Below are 17,851 nucleotides of genomic sequence, written 5' to 3' on the forward strand. Positions count from 1 at the left end.
AGTGACACTGGCAGAGCACAGAGAGCAGACGGAAATCTCAAGGGGGAAGAAACATTGCTAAGGCATCTTTAGCGGTATTAGCCAGACTCCTGGGTATGAAGGTAGAGCTACCAAGCAGGCTACAGGGCAGGATCTGTATGCGGCGGGGACTGGATGAGTGCACAGCAGGAGGGGGACACTATGCAGGGAGGGTTGCAAGGATTTGTGGTACTCAAAAAGAGATCCCCAGACAAAACATGTGGACAACACTCACCTGAGAGGAGCTGAAAATATACCATGGGCAACAAGACACAGGGGCTGGCTGACTTGTGCTGCTGGGCTGCTGGTGTGGAGCTGGCCACCTGAGCAGCAGCCTTCAGGACAAAGCAGTGCTGCCCCTGTCATGCAGGGAAGCTGGGACTCAAGGTGTGCCCGGGGAATATCCCCCTTTGGAAAAGAGTTTAATTTACATTCTTATACAAAACACCCCTCACTCCAGTGAGAAATATAGTGAGCTGGGCTCTATAAGGTGACCCTAACAACAAATGTAAATAAGAAGCAGAGGTAGGTACAAACACTTCTTGGCAGCAGAGAGTGGGAATGAATGATGCTGGATTTTGCCTGGAGGCAACCCAGGGCAGCAGCGTTGTCAGATCTTGCACAAAGATAGTGCACTGCGTATCCTGCTGTCAACAGGAGCTGGACCGCAAGTGGCGTGGGTCTGAGCACCGCCGAGCCCGCTGCGGAGGGCTCCATTCCCCACCGAGGTTCAGTGACACCTGCTAAAGGCTCGCAGCGTTTTCGCAGCTGCTGAACTGAAGAATGGTGTGTAGTGCTCAAGGCTGTTTGCTGAACAGCGCTCTTCCTCACAGGCAGGTCTTCAGGGAAAAGAGAAGGAAGTTAATTAGTAAAAGTGGAAGGCATCTAGAGAAAAAAAAAAGTATTTGGAAAAAAATCCACACCAGCCTTTGTGGTATAATGCAGGTAAAGTCAATGGATTTCTACAGAGTATTTTTGCAGCAGCTTACAAAATCTGCAGGGAAATTATGACATTAAGCAATGTTTACAACTAAAGAATGGCATCTGAAGCAAAAAAATATTGTGTGTTCATTTGTAGTAGTCAATTCCCCCCTCCCTCCCCGCACCAACTACAGTGTTAGCCTTTTAATTTTGTAGAGTTGAAAGCCATTGACATATTGTATGAAAAGTTTTCTTCTGTGAGTTATCTCTATTAAGCAGAAATAATCTTGATCACCAGCTCTGGATCAGACATTCAGCTCATGTAAATCAGCAGAACTCCTCTGGTGTCAATAAAACCACCTTGATTTACTGTAGCTGGAGATCTGAGTGGCATATTGCTTTGAAAAATGGAGGTGTACATTTATTCATTGTTTCAAAGGTGGAGGCTTGATCCGCTCCGCTGGGAGAGAGCCTTGCTCTGTCAGGCAGCTCCGCCAAGGTCCCTGCAGGCTCAGGAGGACTGGGGCTTGCTTACAGCATGTACTTTGCAGGATCAGCTCCTCATTGAATAGGAGCAAGTCCAGCGCTTCCCGAGGAAAGCCTCTTTACCCTAGCCCATCAAAAACACACTTGCAATGGCAATTAATTGGTTCTGGGATACCCTCCAATGCAAATGGCCAGATCCAAAGCCCTCTATTTTGCTGGCTTCAAAGGGCACCAGCTTAGTCTCAAGGGTGTCGGTTTTGAGACTGGTGCTGGTGCTTTATATGCATCTAGGTCACATTTCATCTGTGACCAAACACACGAGCTGTGATCTTGCGCTGATCTCAAAACATGTGTAGGGCCACGTGGAGCCTATTTTAACCCCACTGCTCCACTTGCTGCAGCATGGGTATGAAAGTAGAGTGGGGCTGCTCCAGTGCATGGAGGATGCCTGCCTGCATTTGCTGGACTAGACCCAAGCTTCATAGTCCAGCTCCTGTAGTGCTGGGCAGGTGAGTGAGACTCCAGGTCTTATTGAGAATGTTGCTGTAATTCCAATAAATATGTTTAAAAAAGACTCATAAGGAAACATGCACCTCATAATACGAAAATGTAGCATTTTGAGCTAGAGGGCAACAAACAACTATTGTGAAGATGGCAACAGGTGCCTTTGGGTTGGAGCAGGGCTTGCTTTGCTGTTTATACCGCATTAAGTGCCCTAGAACTGGTGGTTCAATGTGGTGAGATGCAGAGTACTTCTGTCTAGTGCTGAGCATTTTCCACTCTCATTGACTTCACTGGAGCAAACTGAGGGAGCTCCATGCTTTGGAAGGTGACTGCCAGCTCTGACATTTGAATCATATTAATGAAATAGTTTTCCTTGGTGGGATATGCATTTCCCCTCCCCCTAAGTTTCAAATAATACTACTTCTTAAAGTAGGAACAAACATTTTACTTATGGCTAGAATGCATTTATTGGTAATTTTCACATAAATCAACTTATATGAAAATGTATTCATAATCCAAGCCTTCTCTATAGTGATAAAATGTTTCTGCTTCTGTGGTAGAAAATAGCTTATTATGCAAACAGCATTGCTAGTGTTACATTATGCATGGGAGTCACCTGGAGAACATCACAAAAGCTTCAACCAAAAGGAAAAAAAAGCGGGGAGAAAATCGGGTGTTCCATTTACTGCACCACTTGCCTATTATAATTAGCTGTAAATGAGCTGATATCTGTACTTTGAAATGTATTTCATATATGCCTTGGTAACACTATACAAATAAGAAAAGCAGAACAGAATGGAAGAATATGAAACTCACCAAGGAATGGCCTCGCAAAATGTCACCCCAATTAAAAAGCAAAACCCAGCTGCCATTTTAAAACTGGTTAGTTGTATTTACTTTGAGAATACTTTGATTATATTTATATACTACTTGATTTAATTCGGGATGCTGCAAGTTCCCGCCAGACTGTCATTATTATGAATGACATTGTTGAGAAGTTTGATTAAATAAGATCTGCTCAGGCTCAAAACCATATTGCCTCAGATCTTTTTAAAATAATAACGAAAAAAAGGATTAGTCCCAGCATAATCATCCAAGGCCCAGAGTCTCCTGTGGCCTTTCTTATTGAGGGATAAGAGGGGTGGTGCTAAAGAAAAGTGGGAGAATCACTGCAATGTCAACTGTCCTCTGGAGACAGTGAATTATTATAGTTGCTTTTGTGGCACATCTTTTGGGAAGTTCTGAAAAGACATCACATATCAGAACAGCTCTTGCCCAGAGTGAATTTGCAGCCAGGGTTGTTCAGGATGAGGGCTTGGCGATTTTGTAGTCTGAGGACTGGTGTTCAAGTAATTCTGAGTCTTTCACAAACCACTCAGTTTCAGGAATATATATGACTCCCTGCACCAGCACTATCTTGGCCACTGTCTTTATGCCTACTATATTGTTACGTCTCTTAAACCTTCACTGGAGGGATTCTTCTGGCTGCAATCTTCTTGCAGAGGCCAGATGTTTCCATTGTCTTCTCTGTATCAAGTTGTAAACAGTGAGGTCTTGACTTCTCTGATGTTCTTGGCTGTGTTTATAATCCAACTGAATAACTAGTGCTTCCCTGAATCGCTTGGTTCTGAAAACATTTGGCTAAGCTGGAGCCGTCTCTTTTATAAAATACTCATTCTATCAGCATTTGTGGCAAAGGCAGGACAAAGATCAGCAGGGCTTCACCACCATTCACAATCTTTTAGTCTTGCCAGTCAGCCAAGAGGTGATGTTAGCTCAGAGGAAAACAAGATGACACCGAAGTGGGGAAAGGAGATGCTGTGAACCAAAACTGGTGCGTGGCGTCGCTGCTTTATGGCTTGCTGTCAGCTGCCATGCATCCCTCAGCGAGGGTACAGGGCTTTGCAACACCCTGCAGCAGGTCTGCTGTTAGCGTCTACCGGATTGCCAAATCTGAGACAGCCTGAAACCTTGGGGGACCTCTTCGTCAATCAGCAGTTTGCAGCGTTGGTGTTCCCCTGACAGACCCTGGGGCTTGGACTGGGTCTGGCCAGGATGGACTGTAATTATGAGTTCCTGCTTTTTCTAGCCCAGAACAAATTTGCTGTGTCTTTTCGTGCCCCTGGCAGGTAGGGCTGCAAGTTTACCTGATCTGAGGGAACTGAAAAAGTTACACAGTGCATGATACTGTGATCCCCCAAAACCCTGAGAGCTGAAGGGGCCAGTCTGAGCTCACTGGTCACTAGGCATTTGCTGGCCCGGGGAAGCACGCTCTGACCTCGGAGAAGGGTGAAGGGTAATGCCTCATTGTGACTGGCTCTGCTGGGCTCCAGGGTTTGGAAAGTCAGTTCTGCCTCATGAGGTCTCATGTCAGCATCACAGCTGTTTTGCTTAAGCAAGGTGGTCTGTGATGTAGGGAACTGTACCCTTCAGCACGAGCCAGCTCAGACCAGCTGTTATGCAGCAGTGGTGTCTGCTGCTGGTCACTGAACAAAGTAGGTGTCTGATGCTTTTTGGCTCTGTATGGCTACTGAAGAACACAAGGCAGGAAGAGGAGAACCAGCTAAGAAAGTATCCTGAGAAAACGTTGGAAGTTGAAAGTTACAGGCTGAAACTCTCTGAAAATGTGCCAGACAGTTAGAGATGGTTTAGATCCCACTTCACCAGCCACAAGATATGGCAAACAAGAAGATAATCAGAAGGCAATTTCGTTTCTGGCAACACTTTGATCTGAGGCAGCTCATGTGCTTAATGGTTTTCATTTCACTGTCTTTTGGAGACGTCACTGAGAAGTGATGAAAAACATCACAGAAGAAAGATATGTTGCTAGGATTGCATACATATCCTATATAAACCCCCCACATAGTATGTGTAGAATATGTGTACACATGCAAGCATACGTGCATGTATACCTATCCATATCTATAACTATATCTATATCTAGAAATTGAAGACTCAAAAAGAGGAACATAGCCTGTGACTCATTTAAGGCCAACAAGACAATCCTGGGGTCCCAAGTCTCTAGTAAGACACAAGATCATGACAAGAATCTGGGTCAAAATACTCACAAGAGTGACTATTTGAGAAGTCAGAATTAATACATGGCAAAGAAAATAACACTTCTGAAAGGCAGTAACTGAAGTTGTGTTTTTTTCTTGTGAAGGCTACATGAGGTGACATTGTGGCTGGTAAGGGCAACCCAGAATATTAGATGAAAAGACAGCGGCAGAAAGTCATGGCTGACAAAAATAGCATATAGAGATGCACCGAAAACCAATGTAAGCAAAGATAATGCCTGATACTTGGGAAGATATGCAAAATTGAGATGGATTATGTTATTTTGCAAGAGTGCATATGCCAGCAGAGTGTGCACAGCATGGACAAAGAAGATGACAACAGCATCACTAGCTCAGAGCAATTCCTTCTTTGAACAATGGACACTGCTGCAGAAGATGAGTGGAATATTAGCTTGAAATCAAATGGAACATTTATGAATTTTAAGTTGGACATAGGTAGACAAGCTAGTGCGGGGCCAGAAACATAGATACTATCATGGAGATAACAGCCACAGGCAGTAGGAAATGAGTTGGAAATGTTGGGTCTTACAGTCGGAAGCTTATCTCTGCCAAGGGAGTGTGTGAACTAAATGTATAAGCAAATAATAAATTAAGAAAAAAGGATTTGCAGATGTGCCAAGGGTGGAGGGATCTATTTTTTGACTTAAAAACATGTAATAAAGAAAACTACAGTTATTAAAGTGAAAAAAGATGAAATCTACTTGATAATAATTTGAGGGGATCTTTCAGAGGGTGGGAAAGGAGGCATAAAAGCCCAGACTAAATCTGAATAAACCTATTTATCCTCCATCTAATGCCTCCAAGATAGGGTTTTCTCTCATGCTAAACCAGAAGGCAAAAGTGCAGCTAGTGAAGTCATTGCTATTGAATCACAGAGTAAGTGAAGCATCCCTCCAGAGCGGATACAATTTCTGGGCATTGCAGGGGAAAAGAGAACCTGTGGTTACTTATTAATATATTAAATAAGGATGGGAAAGCTAAAGACTGCTTCTCAGGGAGTGACATCTTTGGAAATATGGACGTTGCTGGAGATACTCTCTGTATTGTGTCAGTGCCAGTTGGGAAGCTCCCTTAGTGAAAAAGTGTTGGCTCACCCCATGTCATGTTCTCTTGAACTGCAGCTGAGGAGTTCCTGACTGTACTAGATCATTATATGCGCCCATAGGACCAAGTTATGTTCCTGGGGAGAGTTCAGCAAAACCCTCACTGTCCTGCACCCAGTTTTTTCCTTGACTTGGCTGAGAAATTTGTCACAGTCGTTTTGTCCTATCTTTACCTTGTTTATGATCTTACCTATGTTACAGTACTGAGTTGATTTTTTTTTTTTTTCTCTTTCTGGACATTATTTAGTGAATTACCTAATGAAAAGGTATCTAATGAAGGATACTTTGAAGCTCTGCTACTTTTCAGGTCTTGGGAGACTGTGTTTCATTCTGGGGTCTGGATTACAGACCTCTCCTGACTGCATGGTGCCCTTTACTTCTTTGACTCAGGATCGAGGTCTGTGTGGTTCTCCAAAGGTTATAGAGAAGTCTTATCTCAGCAGGTAATTTTTTTCTTTCTTTCATGCATTCACCTCTGCAGATGGCTGGTGGCCTGGACTAGCCCACAGTGATAAATCTGCAGAAAAGTGATTGAGTACTATTAACTGAAAACTCACTCTGTCCCCACACCACAAGTGTCCTGCCTGGCTTTATGAATGAAATGACAGACCTGTGTGGAAATAGGAGCAAGGCTCAGACAGCACATGTGCAGATCGCTTACAATGAACAACCAGTTACAGGGTGCTGAAGTTCCTGCTGCTCTCCGAGTGCAGCATAAGGAAGATGAGCCTTTTCTGGTACACAAATGGTGATGACCACCCTGATGTCCCTGCTCATTGCAGGGGGCGTTGGACTAGGTGATCCTTAAAGGTCCCTTCCAACCCAAACTGTTTTATGATTCTATGATCCTGCCTGCCTAGCTGGTTTTGCTTCAGCATGGAAATGTGTCATGTCTCCATATTCCACCAACCTCACAAACTTTGCCTTTGCTTTCTCAGAAAGCTTTATCCCATACTCTAAAAAAAAAAAAAAAGAAAAATCCTTCAACATTCAATGTACTCGGCTGAATTTAACTAGAAATGAGCAAAAATAGGTTTGAGGCAAACCAGAGAGGAAAAGGCAGTTTAGTGGAATGACCTTTCCCCTTCCTAAAGCTGTGGCATCACCAGTAATTGCTTGTTCCTTGAAAGCTGGGCTGGAAAAGGTAGAGTTGCTGCATCCCTGCATCGTTCATTGAGATGCTAACAGGTTGTGTGTGCCCCACTTCAGGCCTTCAGGTCTGGCTTGAAGGCCAGTAGGATCACACTTGTTATGATACAGGCTAATTTTCTTGCTCTTTATTAGCATGCAAATGCCAAGATATAACATGTTTCAAGACTCACAGTATTTTTCCATTTTGCTAGGAAAAAGGATGAGTGTGAAAAGGAAGAGTCCAGTACTGGTGTGACATATGGTGAAGTAAAAGACAGCCAGGCAGCAAGATGTGGCTTCAGGGACTGGAGGCTTCCTATGACAGCCTCCCAGGGAGCTAACTGAGATTTTAGGATGGGGACTGAGAGCCAGAGAGGAGCAGGAATCACCTTGCAGGGGTGGAGGAAGGTGGAAAGAAGCCTGTGGGACTACGAGAGATTAGGTGTCCTTTCAGGCTGCTAGGCAAGAGAGAACAGTGCTGCTTTAGACACAAGGCTGGTCTGATAGGGTAATAGCTTGCTATAGTCAAACTGCAGAGTGGGATTATTATGGCTTTGGATAAGAGCTATTAACTATTGTTAAGATGATTGATCACTTTTATCATTTTATTATGGAAGGAGTTTCACAATCAGAGCTAATCATGGGACATTACGGTACCCCTGTCTGCTTAAATGCTGAAATCCAGAGATAGATTGTGAGATGATTACAAAAATTGCAAGACTGTCATTTCCATATTGAACATGGACTGGACAAAAATCATAACAACACATGTATTGCTGAGACACCCCATGTAGGGGAAAACACTTGTAAAGTTTGCTTTCAGCCTCTGGAGAGGGAAACAAACAAGTTTGCTCACTGTTCTGTTTAGCTTTTCCACCACACAAAGTTTCTACAGTTTTAAGACTGTGCTGCTGTGCAACTCCTATGGTATATGTATGTCTGTGCTCTCTGGTACTGACTTCTGCTACTGCCTGCAAGATTTGCTGAGGTTTCATCAGGAAAAACTCAGAGAGAGGTTTCGCTGTAAATATGTTTAAAGAAAGGAGTAATAAAAATGCACCTCATGGGCAGAGGAATGGAGAGTTAGAGTAAAACAGATTTGAACTCGGTGTTCAGCCACAGAGATGTATTCAGGCGTCTCGAGAGCAGCGAGATGCTTTCCAAGAACATAGATGTACATCTTACTCTCTCACAGAGTGTTCATAAGGCCTTTTATGAAGCTTTCATCTGAGAAGTAGAAGACTCTATTTGACAAGAAAAGAAAAATCCATATTAGCTAAAAATTATGCAGGTTCTGAAAAAAACCAGTTGGATCAAGGCACATAAGTTCTAGGTGAACACAGCATGGAGATCTGATCAGAAACAGAAAAATTAGTCCATGAGACACAGTCTCTAGTAACACATGGCTAATCCTACATTAAGATTCGAGATGCCCAGAACATAGCAAGTTACTTCACATCTATATCTTGATGTTCTCACTGGTGATGAATGAGAGCAAAGAGAATAGCTGTTACCCCATACGCTCAGCATCAGGAAAGTGGCATGAAGGAAGCAGCTCTTTCCATGCTTTTTCAAGGTTCATTTTTTCTTCTTGAGCACACTATGAAGATCTGCCTACAAAAATAATGAATATCCACCATAAACATTGTAATGTTCAGCTCTGATTGGAAGGTGCATGTTCAGCTTGACCTTGCAGAAATTGTGCATGTAATAGTAAACACAATAGAAATAAGAGGCAAGAGACTGCATCAGGACTGGTCAAAATGGGAAAATACCAGTGATGGTGGCCTGGCCAGTTGAGCTTTGATTGAATTGTACAAATAATAAATGGTGCAATAAAAATTCTGCAACCAAGTAGCATATTATTGTGCACAATATTAATAACATGCCAAGCCAGCAGTGCATGTGTTCACCAATGCAATCTCTTGAAATGTTTCTCTGCAATGACGGAGTACTACAGGAAAAAAAAGAGGTGTCTCCTACTGCAGCTAGCCTGCACCAGAGACCTCATGCAAAGAGACCTTTCTCTGTCACTGCCCTGCTTGTTCAGCGTCTGTTACCTCTGGCAGGTCCTATCTCATGTCTTTTCCTGGTATTTTTCCAGTTTTTACTAGGAATATGAGCTCTTCTGTCCCTAAAGCTCAACATTTGCAGAATCTGGTTTTGTGCACAACAGACTCAGCTCTGCTTTGAAAATAGCATCTTCATAACCTAGAACTGGACCATCAGTAAAGATGTAAGCTTTGTAGGGCCTTCCTGGCTTGGTGGGTTTCAGCGCAAGCCTATGTACATAAAGTGCCCAAAAGACACTTATATGGGTGTTCTTTGTCTTCCTTTGGCATGGATAACCACTGAGCAGAATTTAACCCATCAATTCATTGGTCATAATCCATTCATCTGTCACTGATGCAAAAGAAGTCCTGTTCACAGAAATTATACCAATGGACAGAATGATACACCCATAAGATTAATTTGGAGATGTTTTATATGACTGAACATACCTGCCTTGGAAGGAGATGATTTTATAGGGAATGGAGAGTCAGTGTCAGCTGGTGTGCCCAGATTTCAGACTGCTTCCTGAACAGGGGCAAACCAGCTCTGAAGTCTTTGAATGTGCGTGCTAGCTAGATTAGATTTGTGCTGATAGCTTTTGTTTCCGTTCCTTTCTGTCTTGCCTAGTTTAATATGCATGGCTATATATGGAGAAAATGTGTGTCTCTGCTGGCATAGCAAAGATAACCTTGAAGAGTATAAATGAACGTACGTATTGATGGAGCAATTTGTGTTTTTATTGATTTCTTGCTGTGTCTTACTGAATTCCTAGTATGCAGCATAGGCTGTAACTATTTTGTTACGCAGAATGCTACAGAATATATTTTCCCACACCAATTTTTAAGGGACATGGACAATTTATACATAAGAATATGAAAGAAAGCATATGGTATATATTGATTATCGTTATTTATTGCTAGAAGTAAGATTTAGGGCTCCAGCTAGAGATACAAGACTTGAGATCAAAAAAGGGTGGCATATTTTCTGTATAGGAAGGCAGAGCTGCCAAGATGAAATACCAAGATTTTAAGCCTAAATTACATAGCTTTTGCCAATGTGGAGAAAGTTGAAGGTGAAAGGGTGACACAGCGGTATGTTCCTCAGAAGAAAGGATGTTGTATATCAATGATTAATGATGTAAAAATGCAAATGATGGCTAGAAAAGGAAAGGCTGGGCTGGCTTTCCTCTGTGCTGGAGGACCAGCTGGTGCTGTAGGTGTTTCCCCAAGCAGGTGAAGTGGGGCAAGGTGTCACTGGCATGTGGGGCTGAGGATGCCGGTCAGTTCCACAGGCAGGTACCACCCCAGGCCCTGATCCTGCACATGTTTCTGGACCTGAGATACTTTGGTTTCTTTGAAACCAATTATCTTCTAGATGCACACAGGGGTCTGTAAATTAGGGATCTTGTTTGGATTGCTGATACAGTGATTAGTAGCATAAAACTGAAGCCCATGGATGTCTGTATGGGTAGCTTGTTGGATTTTCTTCCATTCATCTGTGTTTTGCAGTCCCTCCTCCTATTGCACACTCCACCTGCTCTAAGTGGAGAAATAAAGCAGAGAAATGCGTTGAGTACTAGGTCCTGTGCAGCCTTGCTGGACTTTGAGAGCAGGCACTGCAGACCCCTCGAGTGCTGTTAAGGTAAGGCGGCCCTATCCCAAATGTGAACCCAGCCTCCCTTCAGCTCAAGGAGTGGAAACTGCATCTTTCTTGTCTGGTTGTTCATGAACAAGGAGAGGAGCAGTGTGTCCACTCTGCTGCACAGAAATTAGTGACGTTAGCATCACTGCACTGGGTGGAAGGCACCTTCACTGCACTCAGAATTTGCTCTCTGAAAGTGCCCAGAAGTGGATGCCTAAGAAAGCACACAAGTAACAGCGCACATGTAGCATAAGGCTTCCCTTCAGATACTGAAGGAGTTTCTGAGCTAGAGGTTGCCTCTGAACTTGTGTTTAATAGGTGCTGATGGCACCATTATCCCGGAATGTGTCTAATCTCTTCTGAGCTCATTTATGCTCTTTGGCCTTTGTAACATCCTCTGGTATAATTATACTTCGTGAGGAAAAGTACTTCCTTTGATTCCTGTGTAGATCTGGGCATCTTAATTGTAAATGATCATACATGGAAATTAATAAGGCTTTTAAAATGAGGAAGGGAAGTCATGAAGCTGATCACATAGATCTGGCGCGTGAGGCTGAACACTGAAATGTGGGAGCAGGCAATGCCAAAGGCCTGAGCAACTAAAGGCTGGGGCTGACAAAATGGAGTAGCACTTTACCAGACCATGCAAGATTTACAGGCTTCCAAGAAACAGAGAGAACAATTATGTGAAAACATGAGAATGTCAGAACAATGATTAATTGTGTGATGTACATTATCAATGAAGTTGTGGGTCATCATGCAGGTACCTGTATGATGAATGCCTGTAAGTGAAGATGGCTTTATTGTATTTCCTTTCCATTCATCTCCCTACCAAGACTTGAACTGCAAGTCTTCAAAATTGATGTATGCCACGGATTTGTACTTTGTATGGTGACAGAATATGTTCCTCTCTGGTCCCAGCCCTTTGCTGTTGTTTGTATGTACTACATTCTTAAGACAAATACAGAACCTTATTTTTGAAGAGTCACAATCCAAGCCAAGGCCAGCTTTTAAGTCAAGCATTAATAGAGAAATACGCAGATTTAACAACGATGACTTAAAACCTGTGCAGTTTCTGTACACAGGCGAGCTGCGGGGCTCCAGACACATGAAGGCAGCTCACCCCTGAAGGCTGTGGACAAACCCAGTGATCCTTATTGGAACCTGGTGAGCAAAGCGTGTCCCACGTGCTCGCAGGAGGGTGGTGGCTCTGCTGGTCTCCCCTGAGCCACGGGGACTGCTGCTCAGGCCCGGCACTTCGCTTGCCAGCTTGCTTGATCTTTCAGATAATTCTGTTGGCCAAGCAACCTGTTAATGTCTGAAGACTGCTAATTTCCTTGGCCCCCTTCCTGCTGGCTTTGTGGCTTACAGGGGTGACAGCAGTCCCGCAGAGTAGGGTTTCCACTTGGTGATGGGCCCTGGGGGGACCCTGGGGCTGGCTACCCTCGCTTTGCTCTGACCATGCCATGGAGCCCACCTCCGTACTGTGAGTACTTTAGAAAGGCAGATTCTCCTTCACAGTACTCCTGTGGAGACAAACTGGAGAGAGGCAAGTGGGCCCACAGCTCATTCAGTTTCATGGAAGGGCCCCATGTTCAATATTCCCTTTAAGGAAAGAGCTTGTGGCTCTCAGTCCAAAGGAGAGGCAGGGCACTGTCCTGGTATGCCACCAAAATGGGCTTCCTCAGGGCTGTTCTAAATGCTTCCTCATCTCTAGCCACACCGCCTCAGCAGGAGTGGAGTCTCTGGAGCCCTGCTGCCTTCGCCCATGTGCTGTGACTGGCTGGGCTGATGGCCTCAGCCCAGCTGTTGTCCAAAGACGTCTTCCTTAAGGCTTCGTGGAGTGCAGGAGCCAACACGTGGGAGCCAACCCCATCCTGAAGCTCTGAAACCTGTTATCCCTTTGGCAAAATGATGCCTTAAGTTCAAATCTATTAACCTTCAAGATGCCATATCTTTGTTAATAATGTTACTGACGGAAGAAGAAAGGCCATGCTAAAGAGCTGGGGACAACAGTTTTCCGCGGAGCTGGCTATAGGGCTGTTGTCTTTAGTGAGAGCTGTGCACAGGTTCCTGTTCCTGTGGGAAATTCCAGTGGAATTTCCATTCTGTGGAAGACACAGAAAAAAAATAATTCCTGTGGAGCAACATAGACAAATGTTCTGTTTGGCATGACTTACATTTACAATTTTATTTTTAATTTAAATTTTCTGAACTAAATAACTTGAGGATGAAATCAAATTATTCTAGAGCAAATATGTTGCCACAGATGTTATAACTTTTTGAAAATGTTTTATTAACTGAAACAAAATGTTATTGAAAATCTTCCTGCAAGTCATTTCAGTATCAAGTTATGGAATTTTTCTAATTGAAACATTTTCTGACAGAAGATTTTAAGCACACTCTATATTAATTTTGCATGTGCTTTTAAAATGTTTTTAAAGCATTTTTATAATTTCAAAGCAAAAGAAAAAAGAATAGTAAAGACAAAAGAAACTTTTATGGAATTGAGAACATTTAGCAATAATGGACAGTACAAATTCAGACAGTATTTTTAAAATCTCCTGTAAACTTCCACTGTTTCACACTGAAAAATAACTGCTTTTGTAATCTACTAGCATTACTTTGTACAATCCTCAGGTGTTACAGTGCTTTCATTAATTTATGCTGACAATATTATAAAAAAACCCTCCAGAAGTACACAGGAGGGGGGAACTTCCTGGGGAAGTTTCACATCTCATGGACCATTTGTACCATTTGCTTTTAACCGTAGACTTTCCTGTTTTCACATAACTCTTTTTGGAAGAAGGAGGGTGGTTTGGTGACAAAGGAGCACTCAAAATACATCAACGCTGCCAAGGCAGAAATATAAAGCACTAATTTGAGGATCTTGAGGGCGCTGTGCAGACTATTAAACTAATGGAACAGCTGTTGCTGACAGAGGGGCAAGGTTTTCAGGGCTCTGGGAAACTCTTGTAATTACTTGCTAGCTTTGGTAGTATTGTTGCAGATGTTGGAAATTCAGAGACTAACTGTTCAGCAACTAAATGCACTGAATATTTTTTGTGAAAACAACTGAATATCAGGGGTGTGTGTCTGTATTATCCAACAGAATGATGCTAAAAGCCATCTAATGATCACTCAAAAAATGGTGCCATCTCCTTGCAGACCACCAGGTCCTCTGCTGAGAGCTGTCGGCTAGTACTTCTCCAACTCTTTCCTTCTGCTAAGAAAGTGTACTGGTTCCTCAGAAAGGTGGACCAGAAATCATGGTTTCTTTTTGTTTCCCTCTACAGTGTGAAACACAGTCAGAGGCTCTGCTTGCTCTTCAGCAATGCTCTGTGGTTGGAGTAACAGCATGAGAAGTAAGAGCTCTGGGACTAGAGCCCCTTCCAGCTTAAACCCACAGCTCCAGTCTACCAAGACTGACCTGGGAGGCTGTTGGGTACAAGCTCCTCTGTGTCTGACCATAGTATAAAAAAGCCACTATTAATTGCTCTGAGGTCCTGGTTCTGACAGTGTCATTTAGGTACACTCAGAACCTAGTGGACGGGAGATCTTTGGGGTGTAGGGAGACATGTGACTAGTTTCTGGTTGTTGGTTGTTCTTACAGAGGAGGTCGATGTATGCTGAACTGGAGGGTTCATAAGAGCTTCCCCAAGATACACATTTCACTAGGCTAGCTGGATACTGAGTGGGTTTCTTCGGTTTTTAGCAGGCTTGTGGTATTTAAGACTGTATTTTTTCATAACAACAAATTTGGAGTGCCTTGGGAAAACCAAGACCTCGAAGTATTCTCCTTTTGATCATCAGTGTTTCAAGGCAAGTGTAAAATTGAATAAAGTAATATGAAGGGTTTGTGACTTTTTGAGTTTTTAATAACCTTTATAGTCTGTATCTCAGGTAGATTGTTCTGTCTTTTCCGTATCCTGAACACTACCTAGATCCTGTGCTTCTACCTGACAGTGACAACGCAGGACCTGCTACTGGGACTTGTTTTCAAGGTTTTGTGACTTGGGCACAGACAACCATGACAACAGCAACTACACAAAATTTTCACTTATTTCTACATAGGTCTCTAAAGAAACTTCCTTCTGTTATGAAATTCTTATTTTTCAGCACCTTCTGGATGACTGCTGGGTCAGAATACCATCAGTATGCATCTTGTACGAATCCACAGAATAAAGAGCAGTTTGTGATTTCCAGACTGAGAATGAAGCTCCTGAAACAAAAGTCTGATTTCACTGTAAATGCCTAGTATGTCCTCTACTGAATTTGCCAGAAATTTCTGGAATCATAGGGCTGGACTTTTTTTTCCCCCCAGTTTTTTTAACGATAACAGAGAACAAAAATGCGTATATCCAAAACCAGTGCACAGATGAGAGTAGGTAACACAGAAAATTAAGAACTGAAGGGCTGTATTTACATTGATCCTGATTTTTTTGCTAATAATTATATGGTAACAAAATGCTAAACTAGTAGTACTAAATACAGAAGAAAAAGAAGCAAAGTCAATACTTATTATAGTAAGACTCAGAATGGTCGGATAGATACGGCCACTTTTTGACACATTTGCCAGTATTTCCTTCCTCCCTCCTGTTAGCAACTGTCTGGCGAAACCCGATGAGTGGACACAAAGGGACAAATCCATCCATAACCTCAGAGGAATGACTCTAGGGACGTGTTCAGTCCATTATGGTGAGCAGGCAGTGTGAGCTGATTGGCATCTCTCCAACATTACAAGATAATATTTAAAGATGGAGAAGTTACATTTAGCACATACTGTTTCCCCCAAAAAACATATGTACAGCAGCGCACATTGTATTTTCATTAATATGATTGTCTTTAAAAGATTAACTTCTTGGATATATTTTTTATGCTTCTTGTTTATTTATGGATTTATAGGATAAGGGTGGTTCCCCTTGGTGCGGGATTTTTTTTGTTTGGTTTGGTTCTGTTCTAGGAAGTAGCCTTTCTCATTTATAATGAGAAGGATGGAGTCTGTAAGTGTTCAATTAATCTAAAGTAAAATGTGAAAGCTGGTGTCATTACAAAGATTAGGAAGATCTCTTCAGGCTGCACCCTGCCTTGAGAAACAATTTAGAAATGCTAGTAGATCTGTTGGTGACAGCTAAGATCAAACCTAGAAGAAATCCTCTTACTTGGAATCAAATATGCTTGTTTGTAAGTGAACTTCCACAGGTTTCTGACCTTTAGTACTTTTAAAAGTGACTCCTTGGAGGGCCAATGAGCTGGAGCAGGAGCCACCCTGTTGCTCTGTGCTTGTGCAGTGGCTTGCCCAGAGGGGTCCAGGTTATAACCAAGCCATTGAAGTGCTACAGCAGTGAATAGCATTGCCCTGTTCCTTGCCCAGACTTCTGCTTCATCCCCTTTTTAAAAAAACTAGTTCCTCCAAGTAACAGCTATGGGCTTGAATGGACTGATATACTGAGGCTTGGCCAACGTAAGACAGAACGGTTGAGATGGGAAAGGTTGCTAAGTGTGAGAGGATATACCTTCACACCTTTTAAAAGCAAACTCTGAGTGATCTGAAGAAGATGTGAAGACAGATGGCTGCTCTGCTGAGGTGTGGTGGTGTTTTGAGACCCTCCTTTACACAGAATGCTGTCATGTGTCCTACACTTCTGAGTGACAGAGAAATGGGGAGGTCACAAATGGCCACAGTACCACAGCCTTCCTTTTCATGCAGTTTTTCTGAAGAGGTATGTGGTAGATAGCACTACTGATAATATAACCAGCTGTCCAAAATTAATTTGTACCAAGGCACTCTGTGTTGTATTATGTCTCTGAGAACGTCACAGGAAAATGCCTTTGGCGAGCAAAATACTGGTTTCTTTTAATTCTCATTTCTAAGTTAAATAGTGCTGGATTATGCCTAGGTTATATTAGTGCTCACCTTTGGGGATGATGCTTGAATTCTAAATCTTTGCTTATCAGATCCATACTATGCAGATGACTGTCACTCTCTGTCTCGTGGTCGTGATTCATAGGTGGACATTTATTGCAGCAAGATGAGTTACAAACATTAACTTTCTTCTCCTTGCAACATTACCTGGAGGTCATGTGCTGCTATCTGGAAATAGTTCACACTGTTCCTAAAGTCTTCAAGGCCTTCCTTGAGTGGCTTTATGACCCCTTGGAGCCGCTCTAGGTCATTCTCCATCCCTCTGTGCCCAGCCAGTGGGTGTCGTCAGGTCTTACCAGCATGATGAGCAATCCCATTACACGGTGTGTAAGCCTTGAGTATTGAATAGGCTTCTCGGGCTCTGGGGGAATGAATAAATGAGCATCTGCCAGGGGATGCTCATCCAGGGGATGTGGTGGAACACACCCGAAGTGTGATGACGAGCATCATTAGGTTATGTTTAGGATATCTGACATCCCACAGTGTCCCCACGTTACAGTTGCCTGACTCGGGGGGACCCGCTGCAGGCAACCGGGTACCGTTTTTGGCAGCACCCGCAGAGGGCACTCTCCGATTCCTTTTGAAACAGGCTCGCCTGCGTCGGGCTGCCGGGGCCCGTGGCCCAGCCAGGACAGCATCACTCGCCCGGCAGCCCCCCGCGGCCCCAACTAGGGCAGCATCACTCGCCCGGCAGCCCCCCGTGGCCCCAGCAAGGACCGCATCACTTGCGTTGCCACCTAAACAGACAAAACATCTGGCACACCTATTTTAAGACACTGATTTTTAACAGATCTTGCATGTGCAAGTTATCTGAACACAGGTCATGCTTGCTAATTAAAGCTATTGGCACCAGCATCAGACTTTCCAGAAAAAAGCAGCAAGGTGTAGAGAAACAGTGTTGGGTTTGCCTTTTTTTTTGTTGTTTGTTTGTTCCCGTACCCCCCCGCCCCCCCCCCCCCCCCCCCCCCATTAAGGACCATTGTTTTGATTAA

General features: G+C 43.3%; 1 protein-coding gene across 2 annotated transcripts in view; it reads right to left on the minus strand.

The window, feature by feature from the left end:
- Positions 1-17,781, minus strand: part of BEND4 (BEN domain containing 4) — a 72,644-nt gene extending 54,863 nt beyond the window's left edge. For both annotated transcript variants that reach the window (XM_080398787.1, XM_080398786.1), the window contains exon 1: positions 1-17,781. This exon is cut by the window's left edge and continues 17,022 nt beyond it. The gene's annotated coding sequence lies outside the window, so the exon portion shown is untranslated.
- Between the last annotated feature and the right edge of the window lie 70 nt (positions 17,782-17,851).

The sequence above is a fragment of the Falco punctatus genome (genome assembly GCF_963210335.1).
Source record: "Falco punctatus genome assembly, chromosome: 1".
NCBI lineage: Eukaryota > Metazoa > Chordata > Aves > Falconiformes > Falconidae > Falco > Falco punctatus.